Raw genomic sequence first — 7132 nt, 5'->3', positions numbered from 1 at the left:
CTTGAAATTCGCGAAGTTAACTACAAAACTGGGGATATTTGTAACTTATACCCTGTCGTGTGGGTGAGAGTGAGTGGAAGAGAAGAGAACGCCACCACTTAGAGTAGGCTATCGCGTCGGAGAAAGCAGCGGCGAGGTGTATTTATTCCGAAGTCGACGGCCAGGGCGCCGCCATTTTGCGCGCCGGGATTTGATGCATGGGTGCGCCCGCAAGGCAGCCCGCGTTACGTACGGGTCTGGCATGCGCATTCGTTACCCGCATCGTCGCTGTGTACTCGTCACTGCGCACGCCCAAGTAAAAATGTCTATTACCCATGACTAGTTAGTACTGGTTATTGACTATTTAGTCATTGGGCATAACTAGTACTAGTTAATTCGTGACACGATCATGGCCGGACAGAGTACATGCACCCACGCCATTGCCGACGCAAGACAGATGGGACGCACACGATCCACCTTGTTCACCTCGTCGGCACGAGCTACCCCGTACCGTGGTATTCAACTGCGGCCTTTTCATCTGCCACCCCTTCCGCTGCAAGGCCGAAGCCTGCACCAATTTTGGAGCCACGGCCATCGCTCCGACGTATGTACCTAGCCCAGATCCGGTCGCTTCATGTAGATGGCTATACGCTCATCGCCAAGCTTGGATTAAACACATTGTGCGTTTCTTCGGCATGCCACCTTTTCAGGGCCTCATTCCGACGTGCGTTCTTCGCATTCCGATGCACTCTATCTCGCGCAGTGTTGTAATTTAGACAGGAGCCCGAGGGCTCCTATTTATACACGTATCTCCCCTCTAGCCCCCTTTACTTCCACGTCACATTGACGTCACCTCGCATGACCTTGACAGTGATCACGGGCCACTTGTTGGCCTACGTGACTATGCCTCAAAGTCACATGGCGACCACCAGGCTTAACACAAAGGTTTGACCTCTGAATCTCCCTCAAGGTGAAAACCGTGCATACCCGATGGCTCGAAGAAACCTACCGTAGCGAAGCTTTCACTTAAAAATACCGAGGATTCTCGATGTGAACAACGCGATTATCTCCCAGAACAATATGAGGCCCCATATAGCAATCAGAACCGCCGACAAGATCGGGTCATTTCAGTGCGAGATGTTGGACCACCCACCATAGTCTGGACCTCGCCTGTAGTGATTTGCATGTTTTCAGTGCACTCGAGAAGTTCCTGGCAGTACGGCGATCGTACAAGGATGAAGACAAGACAGCAGTTCGACGGTGGTTCCACATCAGCTGAACGAATTCTACCACAAGAGCATCTCAAATTTAGTGCTGCGATGGCACAAATGTCTAGAGCGGTGTGGGGACTACGTGAAAAAAAATGCATAATTAGGTACGTACTACGTTTGTAATTACCTTATTTTTGCTTATAAAATAGGAGCAAAGACTCTGATCCGCCTTCGTAGCAAGCCTTTAATGCCCATTGCTCACACCTTTACTGGAGACGACGCGGATCTATTGCGCAGAAGCTCATTTGCAGGTTACATTGCCACAAGTTATTACTCCATCGACTCTTCAGTGTACAATAGCCCGAAGAATCGAACTAAACACTCCCGTTACCGAGTACGAAGTTTGTGCTGCATTTTATGAAGCAACCGAGAGCGTCCTCGGGTGGCGTTAAGGTTGACAGTTGGCGTTAAGATTGACACGTTAAGATTGACAGATTGATACGAGACGTAGGGAGTGTCCATATTAAACAACTGAGCTCCTTCACGCAGCTGGTCAGTTGTTTAATGTGGACACTCCTTACGTCTCGTATAGTCGAACTGTCAATCTTAACGCCACCCGAGGACGCTCTCGGTTGCTGCATAAAATGCAGCACAAACTTCGTACTCGGTAACGGGAGAGTTCAGTTCGATTCTTCGGGCTATTGTACACTCCGCGTACAGATCCGCGTCGTCTCCAGTAAAGGTGTGAGCAATGGGCTGTAAAGGCTTGCTACGAAGGCGGATCAGAGAGTCTTTGCTCCTATTTTATAAGCAAAAATAAGGTACTTATATAAGGTAATTACAAACGTAGTACGTACCTAATTATGCATTTTTATGCTCAGGAATGTGAACATGCGGAAATCTTGGTCATTCCCAAGCTTGGGAATAAACGGGACTTCGCGAACCTGCGGCCCAGCCTCGATCGGCAAGCTATACGATCAAGTAATTTGCTCACCTGGCTCCACGTTTATCTTGATTGGAATATCCTACAATCCAAGATTATGTTCGACTTATGCACCCATCTGGGGGCTCAGGACGTCCTCCTTCTCACCAAAGAAATATACCAGGATTCCATCTCACGGCGAAAACTGTCATGGGCCGTGATTCAAAGAGGGATTTTGACAACATAAGTAACGACGCATCCTCCGGGGGACTGAATCGACAAGGATGAGGTCAGAAGATAAACAGCTATGTCAAGGTCGAATAGGACAGACACCTTGCAATTAAGGCGCAGCGATTATCTTCGATACTGCCAAGCCTGAGCTATCGGATTGGATGGACACATTCAGGACACATCGGACATGGCGACATTACTGTGTAAGTCAGCGATGGTTCAAGGCGGAAAAGAACGACCTGCTCCAGGACGAGGTGGACTGCGTGACATGTAAGCCAACAACATGGCATATTTTGCTTGCCGAACAAGTAAAAAATAACCAGATTACGCAGCAAAAGATGAGACAATGACTCGAGCTGGCTGCCACTCTTCACGTGCAAATCGTTCCCGAAGTAAAGACGATGCAAGTACTGTATACGTTATAACCACAGAGTAAACGATACGTTCAGACTCCGAACCACAGTCACGGTCCAAGTGATGCGCATGATCGCGAGAGTAACGAACAGCAAGGAGAGTTTAAGCAAGAAGATATTTTGAGGCTGTCCCTAGCCTTGGCCGTCAGCAGGGCCGCGTAGTCTGCCGTAAGTTGACTGTTCAGTAAAAAATCGTAGAAGACCGACTTCGCAAAGCCTATAAGATACCCTTGGGCCTCTCGAAGGAAACCACTGAAGTGACGGACCTCGGATTAACCAACTACCTAGAACATCAGGAAGAATCGGCTACGTGATCCCCTCGAGAACACAGGTATAGGCGCCACAGACGAAATTAGGATATCCTGCACAATCTAGACTTCGCAACATATATGCACTTGGTCTCAGAAAACGAATGTCAAGAATAGCGGACGTGAGCTGCATAGGCGTTCTGCGTACATCGATATCGCCACCGTCGCGGCTACAAACTCACCGACGCTGCGGAGGTCACTGCTGCTTAGAGATATCCATCGGAAACGTACTGGGAAGGTCTTTGGGCAATGCCTTCGACTTGCAGCAAGTATGTATGAATTACTTTAATGAAGAAAAACGATCATGCAAATCATTCGTTACCACGGGGTGAGCAAGCTCTAGAGACAAACATCAGATATGATGAGCACCACGACAGGCGAGGCCCTGCACGAACCACTCGGCTGACGCCGTCGCTTGAAGCCGCAATTACCGTGCTAGTGCTGAATCGTGGCTGCTGGAGCCTGAACCGCAGTGGTATCACGTATTACTGGAGCACATAAGGGAAAGTATGAGACGACACCATCCGCCGCGACAGACTTGACCAGCTTCGGACATGTAGGCACCTTTCTCTGCTTGTATATATCTCACAAATTCATTCCTCCGCATATGAGTATAACTGTCCACATTGTAGCGACAAGGTTTTTCTATTTCATACTATGTCGGCCATATGCCACCCTAACCTAGCCGTACATCTCGCAATGGAGAAGTAGGAGGCGGCCTTGACCAGGCCGATGCTGGAAGATCAGCTTGCCTTTATAGACCGAGCTTGTGCAGCAGCTAACTGCTTGGGGTAAAGAAAGGACAGCAGGGCTACGCACAATTATTTCATTGCACCCTTGGAAACTGCACATAACCATGAGAGGGATTGGTCACACAAGTAAGCGGCAAAAATAGATTATAGAGTGCACGCAATTGTAACAAAATAATATATTATGGGATTGCCAAGAAAACTCTATTGATAAAAAATAGATTAATTTCTAGCCGATAAGTGACTGAAAGGGGAGTAACCCGAATCAGTACATTCAGCAGGGAATCCTTTAAGAGACAAAGAATTTGTGAAGATCATAGTAAGCTGTCCCGTTGCTAAAACCTAACTGAGTATCGCCAAACGAGAGCAAATTTTCAACAGTCAGAGATATGCATTTTGTAAAAATACTTTCCAGCAAAGGTTTTCGGTGGGAGGTGAAACGGCGACAGGCTAAGATGAAATGATCCAACATCTAGGATTCATTTCAGAATGAACGCATTGCTGAGGTAGAACAGCCAGATCTATGCATGTAAATATAGAATTTAGTTAAGTGGAGGAATCCTGCATTTGACAGGTCAGGAACACAGCTTGCATTGACCTGAAAGGCACTGCCTTGGTTCCGTTTGCACCGCGAATGCCGGAAGTCGTCAACGTGGACGAAATTGAGTGATTCGACCAACAAAATATTATGAAGCGCGCACCCACCCATAAGAGGAGGTAGGCGAGTAATGGAAAACGGTGCATGTGTAACTAATTCGGTGCACATTTTCGTTAAGTCAGTGTGGCTCGAAAGAAGCGCTCGCGGCGTCTGCGTAGAATGCTTGAGAAGATTGGAGATGCATGCCTACTCTCCGCACGAGGAGAGCACATAGCCCTGCGCGCGTTGTCGTCACCGCCCCCTCATATCACTCGGTGTCGGCGATGACTCACCCAGCGTAGTCACGCGGTGCTATAAATTGAGGTTATGTTGCTGCTGGAGATGGTGGCAATTCATCCGGAAGCCGACATCCTAGACGACAACCTTGCATTCTGCGCAGCTGTCATCATGACGGACTCCAAGCCCGCCTTCAGTTTCTCCAGAACCGGCGTTCCCGTCTGCCCATAATCCGCAAGCTGGCTGCCCGACTCGACCAGTTGGCCTCCCGGGGCTGTCGACTCTGGCTGGAGCCTCGGCCACTCTGGAATTCCCGGGAACGAGGCTGCTGACACTGTGGCAAAGGCTTCACATGGCTGCCTAACCCTATATACCGCCGTGAGCCCCCTGAACGTCGCCAGAGGGACCTTCGAGCGCCTGCTGCTGCGGGACCATCCTGACAACATAATGGCAGAAGGCACCCCCCACTACCGCTGCCATCCAGTGACCTCACATGACAGAAGAGATCCCTGCTCTTCCGCCTTCGAGGTGGCTGCTCCTGTACCGGACCATGCCTCCACAGAAATGGCCTGGTGCCCTCTGCAGAATGCGGCACTGCTCTCACGCCGAGGAAACCATTGGCCACCTCTTCGACGATTGCTCTTCGTTCAGTGTCTAGCGTCCTCGCCTTGGGTCAACCTATCAGTAACTGGGCCTCCCTTCTCGAAACTCGGCAGACCTCCTCTTCCCCTGTGGCCACAAATCTTCATGGGCGCTCCGGGCCCTCCTAGGCTTCCTTCAAGAGACGTGTTCGGACGCCTTGCTGCAGGATGTCGGCTTTCCTGCGACTTCATCTGCGTGCGACTTTTTCTTTTCTACTAATTTCTTCTCCCCTCTGCCCTTTCCTCCTTCTATATACATGCTGGCAGTGGTGGTGACGCTGAAACAAGTCACAGGCCCATATACTTTTCTCTTTTAACTCTTCATTCAACCCCACCCACACCCCCTTCACACACACACACACACACACACACACACACACACACACACACACACACACACACACACACACACACACACACACACACACACACACACACACACACACACACACACACACACACACACACACACACACACACACACACACACACACACTTCGACAAGCTAGCGAGAGGTGCAGTGAGTCATCAAGGAGTAGAGCTGGGATCCCGGGGTCAACCCGCTGTTCGGAAAGCCTACATATCTGCGAGGAAACAGCGCACGTCTACGGGACGACCACATTGTGACTCTCCAGACATCGGTCTGCGACAGTGCCCGGTGAACATTTTGGTGTATTTGTTCTGACTCTCGAATATTGTTTATTGTTATGAAGCCTCTGTGTTGCATAGAGCCTCTTCAAGATGCGTGCCTTCTTTTTGTGAGCCTGCTGTCTGTGTGTTTAAGTATTAATGTGAATTCTTCTGAATCGTGTTCTTGCTGTATAAAATTTGTTTTGTTTGCTACCTCTCATTTCAACTCTTACTCTGGCGTGAACCGGCGAAAGCTGGGCACCAAACGGCCTCCCCTTCTGTCATTACAGGTAGCTGAGTTCCGGCTGATCTTGTCACGCCGGTCGAGGGCATCTCCTTTGAGACCTCATTCACTGGAATTCCGCAGTCACCAGGAACTCCCAGAAACTTTAATTTCGCGATCTGAGAATGCTCGAGATCCAAAACCTGTCGACACAAAGTAGATTCAGTTGAAGATAGCAAGACAGTATAAATTTAAAGAGTGTCCGTCACCGCAGTATCGTTGCAGTGCTGAGGATGTACTTTCCGGATGGGTAGTATAAATAGCCGAAATTCCAGCAATAAAAATGAGCCTGGCATGCGGAGATAGAAAGCCTAATCAAGTTGACTAACGAAAATACCGGCCACTGCTCGTGGTTCCTGTGGTTCTTCTGCTCCTGTGTTTGTATTTTGCTCCCATTTAACTTTTGTGCGGTTTGCGCTTCAATGTTTCACCAACTCGCGCGTTTGGCTATAGTGGTTACTCCTTCACTGCTCGGAATCAAATACGTATATGGCGATGGAAAATGCTCCAACACTGGCAAATAGTTGACGTTGTTGGGATATATGAAATCATAAACCAGATTAAACTGCTAGGCGGAAAGTGGGGCAACAGAGATAGCGACGACCGAACGTAGATGACGTAGCGGTCTTTGGTGGCGAGACCAATAATAAATGTGGAGAAATAAATCAGGTGAAAAAATGTATATTGTTCGCTAAGGCGATAGGGCTGAACCACATAGTTTTAGAATGGCCTGAACACTGCTACCACATAGCAACACAAAAGTTTCGAGTCCTGTTGATTATTTAGGAAGACATTTGCGATGCCGACAAGGCCAGCCATAGCATAGGCAGCAAATTTGTTCGGGTGTGACTTCGGACGAACGATATGGGGTCGGGTGTGCGCTACTGTATG

The sequence above is a fragment of the Amblyomma maculatum genome, chromosome 9 (assembly GCF_055883805.1).
Source record: "Amblyomma maculatum isolate TAMU_Amacu chromosome 9, ASM5588380v1, whole genome shotgun sequence".
In the NCBI taxonomy this organism is placed as follows: domain Eukaryota; kingdom Metazoa; phylum Arthropoda; class Arachnida; order Ixodida; family Ixodidae; genus Amblyomma; species Amblyomma maculatum.
Note: the sequence above shows the minus strand (reverse complement) of the source record.